The 23,680-nt window shown below is 42.7% G+C and overlaps 1 gene segment (V, D, J or C); it reads right to left on the bottom strand.

Moving 5' to 3' along the window:
* LOC308251095 (T-cell receptor alpha chain constant-like) overlaps positions 1–23,680 on the bottom strand; it is a 49,659-nt gene that overhangs the window by 25,256 nt on the left and 723 nt on the right.

Below are 23,680 nucleotides of genomic sequence, written 5' to 3'. Positions count from 1 at the left end.
GCCTTAATGATTTAATTTGTACATATTTATATCTGTCTTTCAAGTATCCTCCTCTTCCTTATTCCCTTCACCAATAAAAAAAGCAATATCACCAAAACAAAAATAATAACTTCTCCCTCCGCCACCCAAAACACAACAAACCCAAACAAACCTCTAGCTCCTCTTTTTTCAGAGCAATGTTTTTTTAATGCCTACATGCTTTCTGTGAGTCAGGAGGTAAGAGTTACCCACATTTCAGTTGCCTTAATTGGGAAAAATAAAGGCCAGAGGAGATAAATTAGAGTGATGGTTATAGAGGCTGCAGCCTGGTACGGACGGCAATATGTTGAATCTTAGAAAGCACAGGTCTTTGCCCTGCTATTGTGACCATGTTCAAATCACTTAACGCAGTGGTCGGCAAACTCATTAGTCAACAGAGCCAAGTATCAACAGCACAACGATTGAAATTTTTTTTGAGAGCCAAATTTTTTAAACTTAAACTTCTTCTAACGCCACTTCTTCAAAATAGACTCGCCCAGGCCGTGGTATTTTGTGGAAGAGCCACACTCAAGAGGCCAAAGAGCCACATGTGGCTCATGAGCCGCAGTTTGCCGACCACGGACTTAACCACTCTGAATAGAGAGAGTCACCTCTTTCCACCTCCTTCTGCCTCGTGGGACAATAGGAGAAGAGATATGAAGAAATAAGAAAAGTACCTTAATTATTTTCCTCCTCTTACAACAGATCTTGGGAAATATTAAGATAGCAATATCCTTTATCCACACTGAATTTGTACATACATATGTGCTTATACATAAAAGCAACACTAAACATTTTAAAGGCAAGTTTGAGACAGATTAATATGGGCCAACTCAGCACACTTAGTTTAAAATTGATGGCCAAGCTCCTGCTTCAATGTTGGAAACAGAACTGTAGCTTAGGCCCGGGTACTCACTTGCCTTCACTAACACCCTGGTTCCTCCTCCAAAAGTCAGCTTGTTCCCTGCGGTGTTAATCACAGTGATTCGAGGCCCAGCAAAAACCAGGGGACCAAGGAGATCACACCCCGTAGATACCTGACAGAGGACATGTCCTATGGCCTTGGTAAAGTGCAGGGGCAATATTTAGGGTAATCCTGTCTCCTAGCACTGTACCCACTTTTTAGAGCTGAAATGTAAATGGACATATGTTTAATTTAATCATATATTTACTTACTTCTCTGCTTTGGCTATTTGGACCTGGATCTGTGAGTGAGAATAATACCTCTCAACCATAACTTCATTCAGCGGTCCACTTGACCATTTTTAACCCACAAAGGAACCCGAGAATAAGAAGCCCTATAAGCTCAGGGATCCTCAGGGTCAGGCTGCTCATCTATCTAATGAGAGGAAATGCTAATGACCATATGCATACACAAACATGCACACTAGGGTCTCTACATTCACATTAGTGCCCAGGGAAGGCCCCAAACAAAGGAAGGACACTTTAGTCCTGGGTTCACCCAGGCCCTCCCAGCTGCTGTGCACTTCAGATCAGCTTTACTTTCCTTGGTCCAAGTTCAGACCCAGATCCCCTCCAGCTATTCTAGAGCCCATCCATTGATGGGACTAGTACTAAGGAAGGGGGTGAGGAGGTTTCTTGGGAAAAGTTTACAGAATACGATGCAAAGATCATTCTTGATAAGAAAGAACTGTAATAGCCAATGGAGCGTCTAACAGGGTGATGGCCAAAAATTACCAGTCCTTTTGAAAGTGTTTAAATTAGACGGAACTTTGCTATCTCTCAGGGGACAATTGGTCTGTGGTAACAACAGTCTTCCTTTCTTCAGAGGCCCCTCCTATCAGAAAGCAATTACCAGTCCTTTTGAAAGTGTTTAAATTGGACTCAAGAAAGAAACCTTGTAAATTTGTCCTCCAATTTGGCATTCTGGGCAGAGGGCCATATCCTGCTCCAAGTATTGAGTATAGACCAGAGTGGGTTTTTCAGGATGCCTTGCATGCTCTGGAACTGCCCTTTGCTTGTGGTGAGATGAACACAGTCTCCTCTCAGATCATCTTAAAAGGGACCCTCGGTTGTCTTGACCTTCCTTGTACTTCCCATCCCAGTTTTAGGAAAGAGGGTCCTTCAGAAGGGGCAGTACACATATTCCCTTAATTTCGAGACTATGGGATATTCATCTCCCTTTCAAATTCTTTACAATAATATTTTCCTGGAGTAAAAACAGCCCACTCACCAGGCAGTACAGTTAGTTGAGTTCCTTTTCCAAAGGACAGCTTCCCCAGGGCTGAACCTCCATGGACACAGTGTGGGCCCCCTTTACGTAAACCTGGTCCTACTGTTCTCTATCACCCTCTTCCCTGCCCCGGAGGATAAGGTTGAAAATTCACCTCCATCCTCTTTAAGTGGCTTTAAGTCTCTTTCTTGTGCAGCTGGCAGTCTAAGCTGGACATCAGTCCTCAGAGGCTATCTCTCAGGGGACAATTGGTCTGTGGTAACAATAGTCTTCCTACCTTCAGAGGCCCCTTCTATCAGAAAGCAATTACCAGTCCTTTTGAAAGTGTTTAAATTGGACAGAACTTTGCTTTCCTGGCCCTATTTCTCAGTATAAAAGGCTGCTCACTTACTTGGATTGACATTACCTTCGGCTCCCTTCCCTAAGCTGAATTTGTGAAAACTTTGACAGACCAGATCTGTCCTTCACAAAAGCACCTCATTTTCCTCATTGAGCCTCGGATCCTCCCTCCAGGCATTCCCCCTTTCTCGACTTTCTTTTTTTCTTCATGATAGCTCATTTTATTTTTCCATTTATTGCACTGAGAAATCATACCCCATCATCTAGGCGTAAAAAATCCCAAATAGGCTTCAGCTCATGAATAATTTGATGACCTATTTCTTGGGATGTCAAAATAATAAAAACAGAAGAAACAGGTCTGAGCTCACCTTTTTATCCTCTAGGCTTGAGTCATGGAATCTTTGCACGTGGAGTTGAAAGGGAGCCTAGAGAGGACTCAGTTAATGTCTAAAAGGGCATAGAAATCCCTTCTCTAATACCCGATGATTAGCCTTGCGGACCCAGCCTGAAGATCTCCAAGGAAGGAGACTTCTGCTCTTCACCAGCAGCCTTTCCACTGCAGGTTGGTTCTACTTGTTCAAAAAGATTCCACAGGAGGCTGTCTCATCCATGGTTTTGATTTGCTTTCTGTATTAACCCCTTTGTCTACAAGGCAAGGCTTCAAATATTTGAAGAGTTACAGCTCATCTTAATACAGCCCAGGGATATCCTCTCTCACTACTTTTAGGGATCTGAGATAATTTCAGATACTTAGCCTGGTTTTTGTCTGCACCCCCCAACAAGTTGATCACCGTGAAGGCATACCCGAGGAAGAGAGCCATCCTGAGGTAGAAGAGGTGAGGGAGAGGCATGAGGTGGGAAGGTCATAATCCTAATGCAAACTGGGAAAGCTTTTTGGAATTTAGGTACTGACCATTGTGTTTCCCAGGTGAAATTGCTCATAACTGTATCCACCATTTTGTTTTAACAGGATTCTGACTTTATCCTTTTCACTTACTTGCTTTCACAGTTACTGTGGTTCCTATTCCAAAGATGGGCTGGTAGTTATTAGACCCACAGTGCTAGGTCTTCCTACACAAACCTCGTCAGCACTGTGGTTGAGTGGGTGAGGACACAGGCAGGCTGCCCAAGCCCAGCTCTACCTTCTGTGCTCTGAGCCCTTAGCTAACTGTTTCAACCTCTCGCTTTTTCACTTTTCCACAGTTTCTTCATCTGTTAAAGTGGGGGCGACGAGAATGACCTTAGAGGATTGTGAAAGAGGTTAAATGAGTTAAAGTATGACAGGCATATACACAGTACTTTGCACGTAGCAAGTGTTCAATAAATGTTAGTTATTAGAGTATCAAGAGTATCTAATTCTTTTCATCTTTTAAAAATATGTATAATTTTTCATGTCATACATATCTCCTTTCTGAAATCCTGGACACTCATAGGTACTTTACATTATATCCAAATACTCTTTTGTCAACTAGTAAAAGTAGCAATAATTAAAATTTGGAAATTTCCTTTATCTAGGGTAACATCCCAGGAGGATGGTTGGCAGTTTCAGAATGTTTACTGAATCATAGGATTTGTTCACTAAGTGTTACATCTGTTTAGGAGACATATGCACAAGGAATGATAAAATGTTATAAGAAGGGACCACAAACACAAAATAGCTCAAAACAAATACAAACACTTGGGAGGAATTTAGGATAATATGTTGGTGATTTCCTCTTGCAGACAATGATAACTTACTTGGCTTTACACTGAGTTTGGTCCCAGATCCGAAGTAAAATCTGTTGCTGTTGTACACTATGTTTACTGTCATTACAAAAAGTCTCCTCGGACTTCCTAAAAAGGAGGTGTCTTATCCAGCGATAACCAACCTATTTGGGTCAAGACTAACGCCACCGCACCAGCTTTTTTGCTATTTCCTTAGAAAATTTAAGAACCAAAGTGAGGAATGAGCCAAGAAAGCACATTCATTATTAGAGACAGGCATGAAAAGGGCAACTGATTTTCTCCAGTGGTTTTATCGATTCCTTTTCTTTAGTTTTCTGCTTGGGTTCATTCTTGTGTCTTCTGTGCTTCATACACACAATATTTGAGACAAGGACACTATGAGTAAATGTTCTTTACGTTTTTCTAATTATAAATGAAAATTCTCCTGAGATGGACTGGATAGTGAGAAAAGTCCTTACTCGGCCTTCAGCTCCAGTGCTATCTGGCAGCTTCTCTCCCTGAGTCTGTACCTGGATCTGTGATGTGCTCAAAAACCTGATCCGAGCTTCTCCTAATGACCCCCTGAGCTATTCCAACCGACTAGCTGTATTCTGTATGCATGATCTAACGAGATCACGATATCCTACCTGTCAAAGTACATTATATAACCAAATGTACTTGAACATCCACATTGACTCCCACCTCCAGCCTCCACAATAAAATTATACATTTTGGCTTTTCCCCCTGCTTTCTGCCTGTATAATCCCTTTAGCAAGGGAGGAAAAAGAGACTGCAGTGTTGACTGTCATTTGCAAGTCTAGATGAAACCTTATTTATGAGCAAAATATTTTGCTGACGATTTCAAGAGAAAGGAAATCTCAGTGCCAACAGTTAGATACCCACACGGTTTGGGTTTAAACAAATCTCAACAAATGAACACAGTTATGAGAAATAAAATAAAGGTGACTTCAGTCAAAGCCAAGTAATTATAATGCTTCTGCAGTTTTGGAGGGCGAGGGGCTTACTTGTTCTTACTTGTAGAAATAATAAGCAGTGTGTTACAGGAAGGGCACCAGAAAGCGGGAGAAACAGAACATCACTTAAATATCTTAAATAGGCACCTTTGTGTTTAGTGACTTACGTACAAAATAAGCTAGAACAGGCTAGAAATAAATGTAGCTAGATAACCAGACTTGGTTTAACATAGTTACTGGTAAAACCATCGTGTAGCATTTTGTCTGGTTTCAGTGAAAATGTGAGAAACAGAGATTCCCTTTGTGGAATCTGTTACTGTTTTTCAGCAATTCTTCTAGGTTAAGATTGCTTCTCCCTACCCCTTTTCATCAACTGCTATTCCAAACTTAGCAGTAGGCTTCTCTTTTGCTTTGGTCTTTGATAAAGAATTCTCTTCCTACATCACCCTTTTAAGTATGCATTGTTTATGTCTCTCTCTCACCCTCAACCCCAAGACCCATTAGGTTACATATATACCGGAATATATTTGTAGACTAATAAATCAGTGTAAAGAGTATCTGATGGTGGTGGCCTACCAGGTACAACAGTCAGTTGGGTCCCAGATCCAAAGGTGAGCTGCCAGCCTGAACCAGAAGAAACACTGTGATATGCCCAACAACAAAAACCAGATCAAATAGGCATTGGCAGAGCACAGAGGAAAGAGTTGGCAGTTACTTTATGAAATAAGCCTGTATCATTGTCAGCCTAGGTTTGATCTGGAGTTAACCAAATTGCCTGTCTACAGGTCCTCAGTAAACCCTTCTATTTTTTTTTATTCCCACTTTCTTTTAGGGAATCTTGTTTCTGCTACAGTGTTCTAAGCATCAAATGTATGCTCTCAATATATGTGTAGAGTGAGTGCTCTTCTATTTTAGAAGCCAAACCAGTGTTCATAGGTTTTCATCTAAGAAGGTTCACAAAGCCCAGGACAGAGAACATTTCTCTTCCTCTCTGGACATCACTGGGTTACACTGCCAGGAAACTGCACACATCCTTCAGTCCTCCTTCGACTTAGTCAACAGGATCTAAATGATGTATAGAGCTGGCATTATCTAGCTAATTTGACCATTAGTTTGGTATCAATAAAAAAATTTTATAATGATCAAATTACCAGGGGAATTTCTAATTTCAACTTCACGTTTGGGTCATTTCTTTTCTTATGACTAAAGTGGTTTCTGTGTTGGTTTAGCTGCTAAAAAAAAAAAAAAAAACAGCAACAAAAATCAATTTTACTATTTCCTAAGGTAGGGACGATACATAAAAGGGTCGTACTCAAGAGGGATCAGGATATGGACCATCATATCCAAGGGACCAATTGGGATCCACTTCCAGAACATAAGTTCCTTGAGGGCTGTAGCTCACTGAGTTTGTTCCCTGATGGGTCCCTGGTCTGGGCACTGACCCTGGCATGGGATAGATGCACAAAAATAACTCCCAGAGGAGTCCTGCAGACTCCTCAAATTTCAGGCCAGGGAAATTGATAGAGACAGCTTCAGCAAATGGAGAGTTAAGTTCTAGTCCTACTCAGCCATGGGCTGGCTGTGGGGCCATGATCAGTCTCTTCTCAGTCTCAGTTTCCTCATAAATGGAGACAGTCAGAAGGGATGACTTACAGAATCCTCTCTGCTCCATGAGGCTATGCTGTACAAATTTTTGGCCTAAAATCTCAGAAACAGAAAGTGTCCCACAGTACTTATAAATAAATTTTTTTACAAAAGTGATTTTTCAGGCTTTGGGAGAGGCTAATCACAGTTATTTTGGTCAATAATCGTTATTTACAAGGTTCCTTCTATAAATTGACATAATCTTAGCCAAAGAGAATAGTGCCTCAGAGGCTTGTTAAGGAATTAGAAGTCTTGTCCACTGATTACTGTACAAATCCAGGGCTACAAATCCTCACCAATACCCCAGGGAATCAGTCACATGTTTTTAGTTCCACCAACATATATTCTGGGAGCAATTCCCAGAGACTCCCCTACATGGCCCATTGTGCACCAAGATGTCAGCTCCTAGCCAGGGAGACTTTTGTCCCCCTTCTTTTTTTGATGCTCATTCACCCTTTCTAAACTTTCTTTATATAGTGAATAATTGGGCCCAAATCAGTCCTTAATCCACAGACACTGCTTAATCCAGGGATATACTTTTATACTTACTGGGCTTCACAGATAACTCAGTTCCCTGTCCGAAGATAAGCTTTCCTCCCTGGTTATAATTCACACTGTGTTACACATCCTGTCAAGAACACATCCAATCTCCCTGAACACATTTCTAATCCTCCACCCAAACTCCACAGCAGATCCCTCCCACACCACAGCAGGAGCCACGGCTCTCCTTATCACTGTAACCTTTTCTTTCCTTATAAGGGGCATAATGTACTTACACAGGGGACTGGTAAAGAATAATGAGAATTCCCATTTATCCAAAATGTTTCTATTTAACACCAAACTGATTTTTTTTTTCAAACCGATTTCTTATTTTTGCTTAATGGCTCTGGCTATTGCTGCTCAGGGAAATGGCTTCCTTTCAGATGTGTTTCTTATGCTCTTGGCTAGGAATACTTGGCACACGGGGATTAAAATGGAGGGCTGGGAGGCTCCAGGGAATCAGGCTTACCTGGGGTGACCACAACCTGGGTCCCTGCTCCAAAATGCAATTTTCCCCAGCCACCAGCTGTCACACTGTGACAAACACCTCTACAAAACGGCTCCCCAGACAAGACAGCTGCTAAATGAAGACAGACTGCTCATGGGGAAACAATCTCACTACGCAAGGAGGTAACTGCATGATATGAGATATAAGCTTTTTCCTCCATTCTCTTCTAATTTTTCTTCCTCCAAAGCGCCAAGGATGATGGGTGCCGAGAGCTGCATTACTTCCCAGGCAGCAGGGCCAGAGAGCAGCAGGCACCACTGGGGTTAAAGAAGCTGCTCGAGACCCTCTCCCCCTCTGCAGTAACAAAAACCCACCGCGCCAGGAGTTTACCTAATGTCACACCTCGTCCTCAGCACCTCTGGAGCTCACATTACAGTTGATTACCACTGCCACCTTCTCATTTAAATAACCTGATGCTTTGAATTCAGGAGTCTACTGGAAAACTGTTCTAGGATCCCTGAGTTCTGCTCCTGTTGGAACAAAGTCAATCACTGGCCTCTACTTGCCTCTGTGTTTAAGTCTTTGAAATGGGGATAACTACGGAACGCCTTCTGGGACAGACTTGCCTTCAGATGGTTTTACTTATTGGAAGTCTGAGAGAGTGGATGGACCCCAAGGCTGGGGAATGGGTGAGATCCTGGTGGGTTGTTTTCCCTCCACACCTCTCAGAGCTCCTTCAAGGACGAGGGAGGAGACCAGGCATTGGGCCTTGGTCTGCTCAGCCCCTTTAATGTCCTTCTGACCAAGGAGGCCCCTGTGGAAAAGAGAGCTGGTCTGCATTTTTTGAGATAATCACATTCAGTGCACAATTTCAAATTATATGCCACTTACTTGGCTTGACAAGCAGCCTTGTCCCCTTCCCAAAGATAAAGGAGAAGCCTTGTCCTTCCACACAGTGATTATCTCAGCATCAAAAACCTGCCAACTCAGCTTCCACCCACACAAAGCCCTCCTAAGAAGGGAAATGTTCATGTATTTCCTCCAGTGTTATTCTCACAGGCCTGTGATTTTCCTCCCTGAATAAACAACCCCTCCTATTCTGTATTGTTCTGAGATTCTGTTGTCTCTCCCTTTCTACCTCCTGCTCCATCCAGGCTCCTAAGGTCACAAGGGACCCAAGTCTCAATCCCCAGGCTCATTTCCTCTCCCACCTAAATGTACTCACAGGGCAGCACAGACAATCTGGTTCCACCACCGAAGATCAAACCCTGGCCATAGTTATTCCCACAGTGCCTCTGGGCTCTACAAAAACCCACAGGCTCACCGGCACCATCTCAACACCACAACCACCCAGGACCCAGGTTTTTGGCTCCAGGATGAAAAAGCCAGCCTGTTTGCCCTGTCCAGTCCTGAGAACAAAGGGAGTTTGGGACACACCTAGCAAAGGTTCAGAAACAGCCCAGCAACCACAGTGTCCCCATTAATGAGACAGAGTTTTGTTTTCACAGAGAGGCTCCAGGGGGCTGGGAAGAGGCATAAAGAGGTTCTTTCATTTCTCCTCCTGCCTGCAGGCAGGGCTGCACTTCAATCACCTCTGATAGGAGGGGGTCTATCTCCTTTCAAAAACCCTCTAGAGAAAGTGCTCTGGCAACTACTCCTGACAGCTCATTTTCATTGTTCAAAAACCCATTAGGAAAGTTTTACCACTAACCTCACCCCCTTCTTCTTGCAGGATCAGACTCCTAAACTGGAGTCTGAATCCTGGTGGAGCCAGAGAACACAGCCCCTGCAGCTTGTGCTTAATGCCTGCTTCCTGGACTCAGATCGGTGACGCAATGCCCACCTTACCCTCAGTCTCTTTTCTTCAATATCAACAGCCTCAATTTTCCCTCTATGGACCTTACTGATCCTCCATCTGAGCCCGAGAGCTTCATTTAGGGGCCATTTTCAGGTGCCATATTGCTCATGAGCTTCACTACCCACAGAAGCAGAAGGACAATTTTGGGATAAGTTGCTTGTCCCTGAGAAGCATTTATCCTTTCTCTGTCCCTGTCCTTCCACATGTCTTGGGAAGGGGTGGGGGTACTTTGGAGGCAGGCACACTGGGGTCAATGTGGCACCAGGGTGGTGCAAGGTGTCAGTTCTCCAGCTCTTGCAGGGCAGGATGTGAGCCAAGTGTGTAGCCTCAGGAGCTAGCTCTCTGCAGAAACCTCTTCCTGCCTCTGACACCGGGATGATTTTATATTTAAATTAGCCAGGATTCTTTGTATTTCTACTTAGATACTTTCAAATCCCAGGTGAAGAACTTCATAGAACAGGCTGACATGCTCCCTCCTCACCCCCATGCCAGCTCTTCTCCTGATGCAGACAGAGCTTTGACAGAGAGCCTGAGGGTGGAACAAAAGCTTGACTGCGCGTTGGAGATGATGTTTATCATTATTATTGATCGCTAGAGTTTAATGGGCTGTTTCTGTGTTTTGGACACTATGCAAACTACTGTACCTCTATTATTTTATTTGGTCCTTACAACAACTCAACAAGATAGGTACATTTTTACCCTCATTTATGGATGGGGAAACTGAGGCTCAGATAGGTTAAATAATTTGCCCAAGGTCACACCGCTAGTAAAGCAGTGGAGCCAGGACTTGAATTGGGGTTTCTCTTTCTCCAAAGCTCATGCCATACTGCCTAACCCATCACCACCGGCTTCACCTTGTCCCCGGGGACTCGTGTTGACACAGAGAAGCCGCGGCGGAGGACCCAGAGCTGAGGCTCATGTTCTGCAGGAGAAATTTTGTTCTTAAACTAGAGGCCCCAAGTTCTAGTGGCTCTTTTCAGAGATTTAAATTACAGTGAGGAAAAAAAAAATTACAGTGAGGGTGGGGGACGGTCAACGTTAGATGTAAAAAAGTACTATCTGGCAGCAGGAGTTGCTAAATTGTGGAATTACAGAAAGAAGCTGGGGAATTTTAAAACAGAGGAATCAACCCTCTTCGGGGAAAGAACATTAATAAAGAGCCCAAGCAGATGCATAGGATTAAAGTATTTTTCAAACTAATGATTTGATTGATTGTCCCTATAGGCCCAGCCAGAGAAGAACACAACTTACTTGGTTTCACAGTAAGCGTGGTCCCATCCCCGAAGGTTAATTTGCCTGTGTTGGTGGTACACAGTGTTCTGTGCTATTGCAATAACCTTGACTGGGGCCTTTAGGAAGACAGGTGGAGGTGGAGGAAGCAAGCAGGAAAACAAAACCTGAAATGACTGCCTCTGGCCAAACATCTCTTTGTAATTAGGTTAGAACATGAGATGAATACTAATAATTAGCAACTTCCCAGCACGCTGTTCTTTGCCATAATTTTCCTTGAAAGAATGGGCCTTGGCAGGGGCAGCTCCTGGGAAACTCGAAGTGGCTCCTGCGTGGTCTCCTGGAATCACATCTTGTTTGTTATTCCTGCAGGCCCTATGTCTATTTTCATCCAATTCCCCTCCTACTTTCCCTAGAACTTCCTCCTCCTGGAGGCTCGAATATTTTCTCAGGGAGAGACTATGTGGATATTAAAAGCCAAATACAATGCCCCAGGGAACATGTGCATTAATAACCTTGTTTTCCAACTGGTATCACGAACCACCCAACACAGACCAAGCAAAGAAAACACCACCTGTGTTTTGACAGCTTCTGCATGATGGAAGACAGGCTTCTGGGGAAGAATAATTAGCCAGAAAGAAGAACTTACTTGGTGTGACCAAGAGTTTGGTGCCCTTCCCGAAAGTAAGTTGGTAATTCCAAACTCCAGAGTGTGCACAGAGTTTCTTTTCTTTGCAAAAATCCCACGGATGCTGAGAAAATCAAACCACTCACAGCACAGGAGTAGTGCTGACATAAAAGCTCAGATGTAACACTAACCAGACAAGAGGCAAAAGAGAAGAGCGGGTACAGGAGTCCTGCAGGGACCCACTGGATTTCAGAGTCATCTATTCCACCCTCCTGTCTTCAGACACGGCGCTCTCTGACCAAATCCCCATCTAATCTTTAAGAGCTCCTGGGAAGGTGGTTCTCCTTTGCCAACAGCCTTTGCATTAAAGCAACTGTTTTTTATATCTAACTGAAATCTGCAAACTGCAGTCTAAGTTCTTTATGTCTCAAGCTTCCCTCCTTGAAGACAGGAGTTTTCATGTCAACATATTACAGACAGACACTCACCACAACATACCCAACCAGTCCCAGTGGTCACCTTTGGGGAGGAAACTGATATTGAAGGAAGGGGGTGTGTGTCAAAGTGCATATTAGATTTATCTGTAATTTGCATTGCTTTTACAAGGAGAAATTTTCATGCATTACTTACACAAATTAAAATTAATAACATTAAATAGAAACCCACAATAGATTTAAAAATGGCTCTTGGATCTCATACCAGCCTCCCTATGCTCCCTAGACTCAGGAGTCTCAGGTTCTCCATCCTAGAGGTTTGGTCTCCTGGGATCAGAGGAGGGAACTGGGCCAGAGTTTGTGGTCAGAGCAAGCTGGAGGCACTGGGGCCAGGCTGGCACATGAGAGTCTGGTTGGCTTTTGAATTATGCTAGAGTGATCTGTCCATCTTCCTGCTCAACACTAACTTCCCAGTTCCTAGCAGACCTTTCTTGGTACACTAAAAGCATTCCTAGGTACAGTGAAAAATCAGTCAAGAGAAGAAGCTATTGCTGATCAAAATCAGGATGGCCAGGGACACTTACTTGCAGTCACAGAAAGTCTTGTGCCCTTTCCAAAGACAAGCTGCCCATCTCTTGAATTCCCACAGTGATCATCTCCACAACAAAAACTGATGCTTTCTCTTAATCTTTTTTTCCTGGTAGAATAACCCAAAAATATCCCTATTTAACCATAGTTTTTGTTTTCCCTTAGCACATCTTTGCCTCCTTCTTCTTGATTCTCTATAAAATGTGGCATGATTAACATGCCTCTGGCATTGACTGCCTGCTTTGCCAATAAGAGCTTCCATACATGGAGTTGTGACTCAAGAATGCATTTCTGAACTGCCTGCAAATGTCCAACTTATTGTTAGCCTATGAAAAATATTCCAAAGGAAATCCCTGTCTCTGGCCTCATACTGAATCTTTGCTGTACTAGAAATAAAAACAAAAAGTGGCTACTTTTCCTAAATGAAGAAAAGGATTTGGAAAATGGCACAGAGAAGGCTTAACATGAAATGTTGCTCTTGGCTGACATACCATCTTTGTTGCCTCTGGCATTAAAGTAGCTCTTTAGAAAGTTATCTCCTGCCCATCCCTGGAACAAGGGAAATGAGAAGGCATGGGTATCAGAGCCAGGAATTTTAGAAGAGGCTGAACAGAGAAAAGTGGAAGGAGAGGGGTCATAGGTAGGGTGGGTCATTTCCAGAACCACGTTGGTTGGAGCCAGAAATCACACTGGGCTTAACGATGTGTCCAAATAAGTCCACTGGGGACAAACCTGGGGAAGACTTGAAGAAGAACTCTGGACAAAGTGTCACAAGGTTTACTTTTTGTAATATATAAACAAGAAAAAGATAATTCATTTCTAAGCAGCAGGACACTGGCAGCAACTTTCTCAGCTCTAGAGGGGAAGAATTTGGTGTTTGGCTAAGCTGTGGAAGGACTGAGGACTGGGCTTCTGTGAGAGCCAGAGGCTACTCACATGTCAGAGCCTAAGAAACTTTTCCCACCTAAACCAAAACCTCTTTTAACTCAATGGGGATCAATATCAGAAAATCACACGAATAGCACTTACTGGAGAGAACATGAAGTTGAGTCCCTTTTCCAAAGGTGACTTTGTTAACATTTTGTACACCGTGATTGGGGCCATAACAAAAACTCCTAGTGACTCATTTTAGGAAAGCTACACATCCCTTGGTGGATATTTCACCTTCATGGGACTTAACAAATTCCCACCTAGTCTCCTCTACTATAACAAACAGGTCTCATTATCACTTCAGCCATCTTTCCCTGTGTCTCCTGGTTGTTTTGCTTGAATTTTATGCTGCTTATTGTAAATATGCACAGAGGAAATTGGATGACCTCATTTGACACTGAAAGTGAATTATAAAAACAACAGTTCCATAAACTGCTCTGTGTTATCACACACAGTTCTGTTACTTTAGGCAAAAATAAATGACTGGGCAGACAGCCACATTAGAAATCCACTCTTCAGTTCCCCAAAAGATGGGGCAGGGAGGGGCCATGTCAGACACACATCTGAATTTCCACCTGATATAGAACTGCATTACAGAGCCCCACCTCACCCTCAGTTATGTCCTAGAGTGGCTTTATCATCAAACCCTGAAGATGCCTCACCTTAGGCCGAGTACAGGTTTGCTACATGCATTATAGCCCTGCCCTAGCTGGGGGTAGTGAAAATTCATTCTGGCCCAGAGGGTTCCCAGTCTTTCAGGAAATGTTCTCCTTTCACAGTCCAAGAACATGGTCACTCACTACCAAGTGATGAAAACTTGATGCCATTCCCACTAGCCCTGATGGGTCCTTGTTTGACTCCTCAAAAACCAAGCCCCACTGCCTATTTCTCATTGTCTACCTAACCCTCAAATGCACTTTATCACAGTCATTTCAAAGGATTAACATGGGTTGGTCATGCTTACTAAATCTAAAACTTATGGAGTCAGGTAGCTGGTTTCCTTGTCTGGAAATTTCCCATAGCTAAACGGTTTAAAAATAGGCTATCCTACTTTAAAGCTCTTTGGGTTGGTTGTTCCAAAGTCTCATTTATAACCTGTTGCAGGGTTTAATAACCCAGTCAGTCAACTTGACAATACCTGCCTCTTACTACTATTTTTTTGACTGGTCATTTGATGGTTCCTGCTGTTCCCAAAATGGCATTATGGAGAAACTGACACTCCAGGTACATCCCTAGGGATGCCAAGATCTTGAATTTCTTATTTTCTTCCTCCCCAATGAGATATAGATATATTTAAAAAGTTTCTACTCCCCATGGAGGAATTGATCATCAAACAAACATCTTGTTATCATGCCTGCCATTTTATTTCACTCTGAATTTCTTTTCAGGTGTTTATAAAGCCATCTGGGATCATCAATTAATCTCTGAATTGTGTGTTGTTGTTTTTTTTTAAATCCCATTGCATTTGAATAGTAAAGTTGTTTTTAGTAAAATTTGACATGAATGGGACTAGATGTGGATATTTGTCAAAATGAGACAATGTTTAGGTTTCCTATTAGGTCTTTAGAATAAATACATATGCAGGAATGAAAGACAAAGAAAATACCTTCTACATATTAGTGGTGTTTCAAATGAGATCAATTCTAATTTTTTTAAATAGAATAAAAGATAATATTAATAGGCAAAATCACAGTAAACACACAAATCATTGCAGAACACAGTTGAAGAGATATTGCGGCTGTAAATACCACACAGCCCTGTATCTCTTTGGAGCTACCATATTAAAGGCAATTTGGCATTGCCTCATTTTACTTTGTTTATCATTATTACTCTATTCTCAACAATCACAAATGTTTCATGCATTTGCAAAAGTTATTTTTTCCCCAAAGGTACAGTTGTCTACATACTAAATGAAATCTCCACTAACTTCACAGGATTTATTTGTTGGGTCGAATATAAAAAGAACATGGTCACTTACTGGGCTTAACCACTAGCTGGGTTCCAGTTCCAAAGAAGAATCTGACATTATTATTTCCACAGCATTTCCTGCCTTTGCTGAAACCCCTAGCCAAACCCCACCAAACACAAGGCACCATGGTGTGGCGGCATTTGGATTCTCTATGATTTTTAAGTTTCTGTGTCTCTAGAAAATGGCCATTTATAACAGGAAGAAAAGAATTGGTTTTGTTACATAAAGCAGTAATTTTTATTTTAAAAGACTGAATGTATGAGTTTTTAAAACCCTTTTGCATTTCTAGGCTTAAATCTGCCAAAGCTGAATCAAATAATTTGTTAACAACTCTTGCTGGGTCTGTAGGGATGATGCATTCCTATGTCTACAGGGAGGTTTTCCAGCTGCAGAGCCAACTGAACCCACATCCAGGCTCCACTTAAACCCAATTCCATGGTCCTGTCCCCTACTCAGTGGTCAAGTGATTTCAAAGCTTTCTCACTGTGTAATAGATTCTATGTGGCAGCCTAAGAAAAGATTTCACCAGGGAAGAAGAGCAAAATGCAGTAAGTCCTATCTTTCCCCAAAGAAATTCCACCATGGACATGTATGATGTTTTAGACAAACAAGGGTGGGGAGTTATAACACATGACCCAAAGTCCAGTTCTGAAATAAATGGAAAAAGTGAACATATATGTAATAATAAAAGAGTAATATGCTAATTAAAATGGACAGCCAAACGACCTTCCGGACGACCTTCCTGACGAAGCTGTGAGGGCTGAGGCAAGCTGCCGCAGCTACCAGGGCTGAGCCCCTTGCATGAATTTCGTGCATTGGGCCTCTAGTTCTGTTATAAGAAAGATTGTACCTTAAAGGCAATGATAAGAGCACACAGAAGCTTCTTTATCACAAAGTTGAGCATTGCTGGGTTTTAATACACACTCAGCATTGAAGAAGACGGAGAGGGATGAGCATCAAGACAGTAGTACCAGGTCTTGGTTAAAAGGAGAGCACAAGGGATAGAATTTTAAGTGTGGAGAGAGGAGACTTGAACTCATCCTCAACATGACTATGGCATTTAATTCTTCAGATTTGAAGAAAGAGTTCAAAACAGATTTTATATCTCTCCTCTCAGCCTGGGGCATCCAGAATAAACCACCTAGGGAAAATGAAGGGGAAGCAAGTGCAGGCAATATAGGAAAGCAGTTACATGGGTCGTATTTTGTTTTTTTAAAAAATATTTTTAATTGAAATTTTACAGAGAGGAAGGGAGAGGGATAGAGAGTTAGAAACATCGATCAGCTGCCTCCTGCACATCCCCTCCTGAGGATATGCCTGCAACCAAGGTACATGCCCTTGACTGGAATCAAACCTGGGACCCTTCAGTCCTCAGGCTGACGCTCTATCCACTGAGCCAAACTGGTCAGGGCTGGGGTCGTAGTTTTAATACTGAGCTGACTTACCCTAAGTCTAGTAGTTGCCTTCCTCCCACTCCTTTCCCCCCGACTCTTGGGTCAGTTTTGCCTGTCTTTTCCACAACCTTCCCAAGTATAACTCTGGAGTCTCTTTGGGAAGAAAAAGAAGATATGGCCTATAGACAAAGGTGCTTGGACCAGTTGACATACATTTGTACAAACAAGTTAGCAGAGGTTGTATTTATACAGGTAAAGTAGGAGCAGAACTGAGAAATAGCCTGGAAACTGGGTTCACAGAATGGAAAACCTGTAGCATTTAGATGAGAACAATTTTCCCACAGTAGTTTTTCCTCCCTGGGATTTATCTTAATATCAACACCATTTCCTCTTCTCTGACTATGGGTTACCATCCAGGAGAATAGGAAATTTTGAAAGTCTATTGTATTGTAGTAGATAAGGATGACTGTGGGGAACTAACCCTTTTCCCAGAGTGGCTATTACTTCCCACTTGTCACGGACACAGAATCCCACTACTCACGTACTTGGTTGGACAGAAAGCAGAGTGCCAGTCCCAAAGATGAGCTTGTTTGCTCCACTCCCATAATTTACACAGCCCTTCAGAGCCTTACAATAACCCCCAGGAAAGGGCATGGCAGGATGGGGTGAGTCTGGGCTCAGTCTTTCCAGGCTAAGAACAGCCCAGTCTTACACAGCAAAGGCTGACCTGCTAGGTATCCCTTCAGTCCCCATATTCCCCTGACATGCCCTGCCACTGCCTGTTAAATTATGTCCTTGTGGGGTTTTTGCTAAGGCCCAGAATCCTGGGTGATTCACCAACAAGTGACTAAGAGCTCTGCAGGCATCTGCTCCCCATGTGGGATGCAGCCAGAGGCAAGGGTGTGGGGAGCAGCAGGCACGCTATTCTTTCCCCCTGGTCTTTCACTGTGGACTTTTCTCTTTCTCTGAATTCATTCTTTTCATGGAATGAGGCTGGTTCTATTCTTGGGAAAAAATTCCAACCATATCATAGGGAATTAGGTACTCCTTAACAACCCAGCTCTGCTCTCTTAGAGGGCTAGTTAAGCATTATTCATTCTGGAAGCAACTAGACCAAACAAGAGAGGTGGTGCCTTACATTGTCTCTCACTGGGAGTGAAAACTCCATTTGGGTCAAGTACATTGTCTCCAGCAGGCTGGATTGTTCTTAAAAATATAATTTGCATGCTATGCTTCATGTATTATTCAACCTGTGTCTTCCTTATAGTCGCATCTTTGAGACTTACCTGGCTTTATAATAAGCTTGGTCCCAAAGCCCCAGATCAACTTATAGTTGCTATCCACACAGACACAAAAACCTTAACGAAAACCTCCCTGTCCTTCCAAGGAGCCAATTAGAGATAAATCCCAGATAAAAAGTCCAGAGCAAAGCACATGAAACAGTGTAGGAATATTGACTATTGAAGATTATTTGTTCATTTAATTACATTTGATTCCCTTGCCCATTATAGATTCCAGACACAGATGATGAAATCGAATGACTAAACATTTAATCTAGGTTTCTCTGCATATAAGGTAAACATAATTCATAAACAGTTTTCAAACTGGAGAAGTTGGATTTGCTCCACCTTTCCTGATATTCTATATAATAAAGAGCTAATATGCTAATTAGACTGGACAGCGGAACAACCTTCTGGAACGACCTTCTGGGACAACCTTCCAGAATAACCAGTGGGTGGGGAGTGGGGTTGAGAGGCAGCCGGGCTGCGAGGGCCAAGCCCCTTGCACGAATTTCATGCATTGGGCCTCTAGTTTTTAAATAAAAATGCAAAAGAGAGAAACAGATCATTTGTTTGGAGTTATAATACATCTAATTCTCTAGTGTCTTATTTTCATTGCTGATAAGATTCTAGTCAGAACCATGGTATTCACATATAGATTAAGTTGGTTTGGTTTACAGAGAGTTCTATCTGAAAAATGACATCCTGAGGAATTTGGACCCAGGCAGCTGGAGGCATGGATGGCCCCCAACTAGTTCAGTGTTGGGAGGGTGGCCTGTGGTACCTGAGAATGTACTAGAGCAAGTTGGCTTTTATAGAAAACACCTCTTCAAAATCACTTCTCCTAGGACTTACTTGGAAAGACTTGTAATCTGGTTCCAGCTCCAAAGGTGAGTTTGTCATTGTTGAACGAACACAGTGATAGCGAGGCCTACAAAAACCCTCTAAGCCCAGCAGGGCGCTCTGCCTCCACTTCTTACCCATCACTGGCATCAAATAACCACCAACATCAAAGATGATTTGGGGATACACTTAAAACACCAATGCAATGAAATAGTCAGTTTTTGCTAAATTTCGTCCCCTGCAGATGCCCGTGGCCTGTGCCGACTGTTTTCAGTTCACAAAGATGACAGCTCAAGATAACTCACCAGGAGAATACAGGGCCTCTCAAGCTCTAATTTCACTTCTGATTTGGGATGGGGACTTGATTTCAATAACTTTACTTGTCTGTGCTTTGGCTCTTCTGTCTGGGAAATATGTTTGATGCTGTGTGACGCTGCTTACCTTGGAGAATGTCGTGAAGATGAAAGTGATAGTGCAGTGGGTTACAACATAGAAACGCATTTTGCATAATGAGGGGGAAATGTGCTTATTCAAGCCAAAATACTATGAACATGAATAGGAGGGAATATGTTACCTGAAGTTTATTGTCAAAATAACGAAGAAAAAGCTTTTTTAGTAAAAACTGAAGGAGAAAATATCTGTCTCGTGCGTTTTCCCACCAGAAAGTCAGTGGATACAACCACTGAATCTGCCAGAAGAGACAGGCCTGGAAAAGCTCAGCTGAGTTCTGAGGGCTAACGGCCGGGTAGGAAGAAAGGACTGTCCTCCCACAGCGGCCAACGAGCATAGATTAGGTTTCCATGACATACTAATTTCTCTTTGCTGTTGGCAGCATTAAATGAAATCAGTTGAAGTTATTTTTAAAAATGAATTTGACCATCTTACTGGTCAAACGGGCAGTGTAGTTAGATCCAGAAATTGTATTGCATCAGTGCCTAGCTGGGAAATGAAGGAGCGGGGGTGGGGAAGAACTCTGTGTGATTTACAGACACACTAGCCCACAGAAATGAGAAAAGACACACTTACTTGGTGTAACAATCACTTGAGTGCCGGACCCGAACTGCAGCCTACCCGCAAAGCCGTCTGTGCACAATGGTAGGCTCTTCTACAAAAACCCTGCCACCTCTTCATAGCCACACGAACTCGAGTCCCCAGATAGAAGCTACAGTTTCCCAGGTAAGAGAGGATTCAGACATATGTATCACGAAAGCCATGGTGTTGCTTATTCTCTGGCAGACCTTCCTCTGGAGGTTCTTCCTCATCCAGGGCCCAGCTCCTGACTCCATATAGGCACTTGGTAGCCTATGGCAGCCACTGCCACCTCCATAGGGGCTCTGCTGGGGGCCCATCCCCAGAAAAGATCCCCTCAGGTGCTTGGGGATCACTCAAGGAGCTAAGAAACTCCTCAAAAATACAACTGACCAGGCTAAAGGGGCAGGCGGCGGCATGTGGTGGGGTTGGCACTGGTGGGCATGGTCATCAGGAATGAAAGGAGAGGGAATGGAGTTAGATAGAAAAATTAGAGATGGAGGGCTAGACCTGGAGTGGGAGGTCTGAGGACCAAAGTAAGGAGTGTAGACAAACACACAGCTGTTGTCAAAATTGGTCACACTTTGCTTTGTGAGAACACATGAGTTCTAGGGGAAAGAAATGTTCCTGGCTGTCATTTGCCCTAACCTATTTAGTACTGCTTTACCTCCTGAACCAAATTCTCACGAGCAACTGAGACGGCCCCCACTACACACGGACACCACCTCCCTGTCTTATTTCTGCCTCACAGAGTCATCTGATGAAATGTTCCACACCAGGGGCAGCAACAGCAGCCACAAAAAGATACTCAGAATCTGTTTCGCTCTTCTTAATTAGGCTGTCAATCTGTTGAGATAATAAGTCCTCCGAAGTGTCTTAATCTTTCCCAAGGAAAGGAGTCATATAAATGCAAAACAGCAGCAGCTATAAGTCAAATGGCTTGCTGGATATCTTTCCTTTGTGTGAAGAGATGTTGAATAGAAGGAAAACTTTCTGTGTGGGGAGTAGACAGACTGGAAAAACACAACAGCATTTGTTTTCATTAGGCTGAGTCTATACAGCACAAAGTAAAACAGATCTGGCAATTATTTAGGTAATTCGACAGTCAGTTCAGCAACTTGGAGCACAAAGGAGGTTTTTCAAGGAAGTGCCTGAGGTTCAGGACCAGCTCCTGACATTAATCAAATTAACCAGGCAATTGTGCTGTGTAAACACAAACTAATAAATGCGCCTGATATGGTTCTTCTGAAAGGGTTACATTTTATAAACTTAACATTAAAACTGGTCCAATATTTATACCCTCTCTCTTCATTTTGGCACCGCAATTGACATTTCCCATTTCTCTTACTACATGGTCTTATATTTAAAGCCAGGAAGGTAGGAGTGACCTTCTCCCTGGAGAGTCTTATCAGGTTAACACATGCAAGCTCATTTAGAAATTCTTATTAGCTGTCTGGGATGTGTGAGCTGGCTATTATAGATTAAGGGCTTTTTCTCAAGTGGCAAAGGACTTACAGGGAATAACGGTGAGTCTTGTTCCAGTCCCAAAGACAAGCTTGTCTGCTCCAGAAGTTGGCACAGTGTTTCTGCCTGGTACAAAAACACTTTGCTCTGCTGAACTTTCTTCCTCTATAGGGCTCACTAGGGGTATGCTATACACATCCTCTAGAAAATGCTGTCTTCTAGGTTTCTTAGCAAAAAAAAAAAAAAAAATCCAAATCACTAGCAGTCTGTTCTCTCCTCCCCATTTTTCTTTCCCAAACAAAAGTTTTCCATTTTCATGCTTGAAAGGCAGTTCTTAAAGAATTCTAGTAGCTCTAGGGGTGGTTTCCACTCTAGTCTCCTAGTCTGTAAAATCATCTTTATTTTTTGTGAACTTCTCACATTTGAAGTTTTTATTTCTCCCAAGTCAGCCAAACTGATATTCTCTCAGTCTTAACCTAGAACTTCCATACCCACTTCATTCTAAATCTTGCCCCTCTTTTTGCCGCTAGCTGCAACCAAATGGGTTAGAAAAGACACATTCTATTAACTTTTATAAAAGAAAAATAAGACTTAAAAATAACAGTCTTTGCTTAGAAGTTAAGAAGGCAGAGATTTACAAAAACAACAAACAAACAAACAAACAAAAACATAGATGGCAATTGTGGCTTCGTCAGGAACATTCAAACCTACCTGGTTTTACTTGTAACGTTGTCCCCTGCCCAAAGGTGAACTTTCCCACAGTACCAGAGCCACACTCTAATGATGCACTTTACAAAAACTTCAAAAGGAGGTCATTTCTATCACCTTCCGTTCAGCAATCTACTAATAAACAATATTTATTGAAGGCTTACTATGTGCCGGCCACTTTACAAAGCCCTTTATGGGTATAAATCCTATTAATCTCACAACAGTTCAGTGAGCAAATGAAGTAAAACAAGGCACGGAGAGATTAACTAGCCTGCTCCATGCCACACATCCAGTAAGGAGCAGAGTTAGATTTGCCCAGGCAGTAGATTTCAAAATCTGTGTCCTTAACCATTACGTTATACCTTCTCTTAGGCTTCCTTTTTCTATTTTGGGTTCTCCTTTAAAGTGTGTATGCCAGTAACACTGGCAAAATAGTTAGCTCACTGACCCTAATAAATGTACCCTGAGCTGATTCTCCTTAAAGGTTTACATTTCATAAACTGAACATTAAAACTGGTTTAATGTTTATACCCACTTTCACCATTTTGGCATTGCAGTTGACATTTCCCACTTTTTCTTGCAACACATGTCTTACATTTAGAGCTGCAAAGGTAAGGCTGACCTTCTCCCTGGAGAGGCTTATCAGATTAACATGTAGAAGCTCGTTTAGAAATTCATTAATGCCTATATCAGAGGTGTCTTTCAATTCCCCTTCTTCTCGCCGAGCTTCACCAGCCTACAGCTCCAGTGCTATCCCCAGCCAAAGCCACTGCACACACTGCTGGGAACACAGTCTGGTTGCACAGAGCACAGTTTTGAATCTCTAAGATGCTTCTGAAGATTCTTGGAGAGAACTCAGGGGAGACCAGAATTAGGATAAAATGCACTCCTTTCCTGTTCCTTCTAGCAAATCCACCATAGGCTGTGAGCCAACGAGGATTGAGAGATGCAGGAATTACATGATAAGTTTGGGTCCTTCTGGATAATCCATGCTGGGGAGATGTTCTCTTGGGAAGTCACTGGGATGCGCCTAAGTCCTGGGAGTTCCCAGCATTACCAGGGGCCCGTGGTGAGGTTGGAGCATATGGATGGACTAAGAAAGCCACAATACATGATGCATTTTCTTACCTTCTCTAACTTCCAGTGCTCCCTGATGGCCACTTTTGGAATGGGCTGGCCTATTTGCCCTGTGAGAAAACAGTCTCATACTCCAACTGCCTTCCTACCATGCACTGTGGACCAACTCCATCTGGTTATTTTGACTGAAGGATAAGCAAGGGCTCAGCTTGAGTGGACAGGAGAAAAATACTACCCATAACTGCACATTTTAAACATTTGGGCTTCAAAAGGAGACAGTTTCTAAGATATTTCAAACTGTATAGACAGGTTTCAGAATTAATTTGAAGACTCACTTGGTTTTACTGCCAGACTTGTCCCCATTCCCCAAATCAGCTTACGGTTGTT

This window comes from Plecotus auritus, assembly GCF_963455305.1.
Source record: "Plecotus auritus genome assembly, chromosome: 1".
Classification (NCBI taxonomy): domain Eukaryota; kingdom Metazoa; phylum Chordata; class Mammalia; order Chiroptera; family Vespertilionidae; genus Plecotus; species Plecotus auritus.
This window is presented reverse-complemented; position numbering and strand designations above follow the sequence as displayed.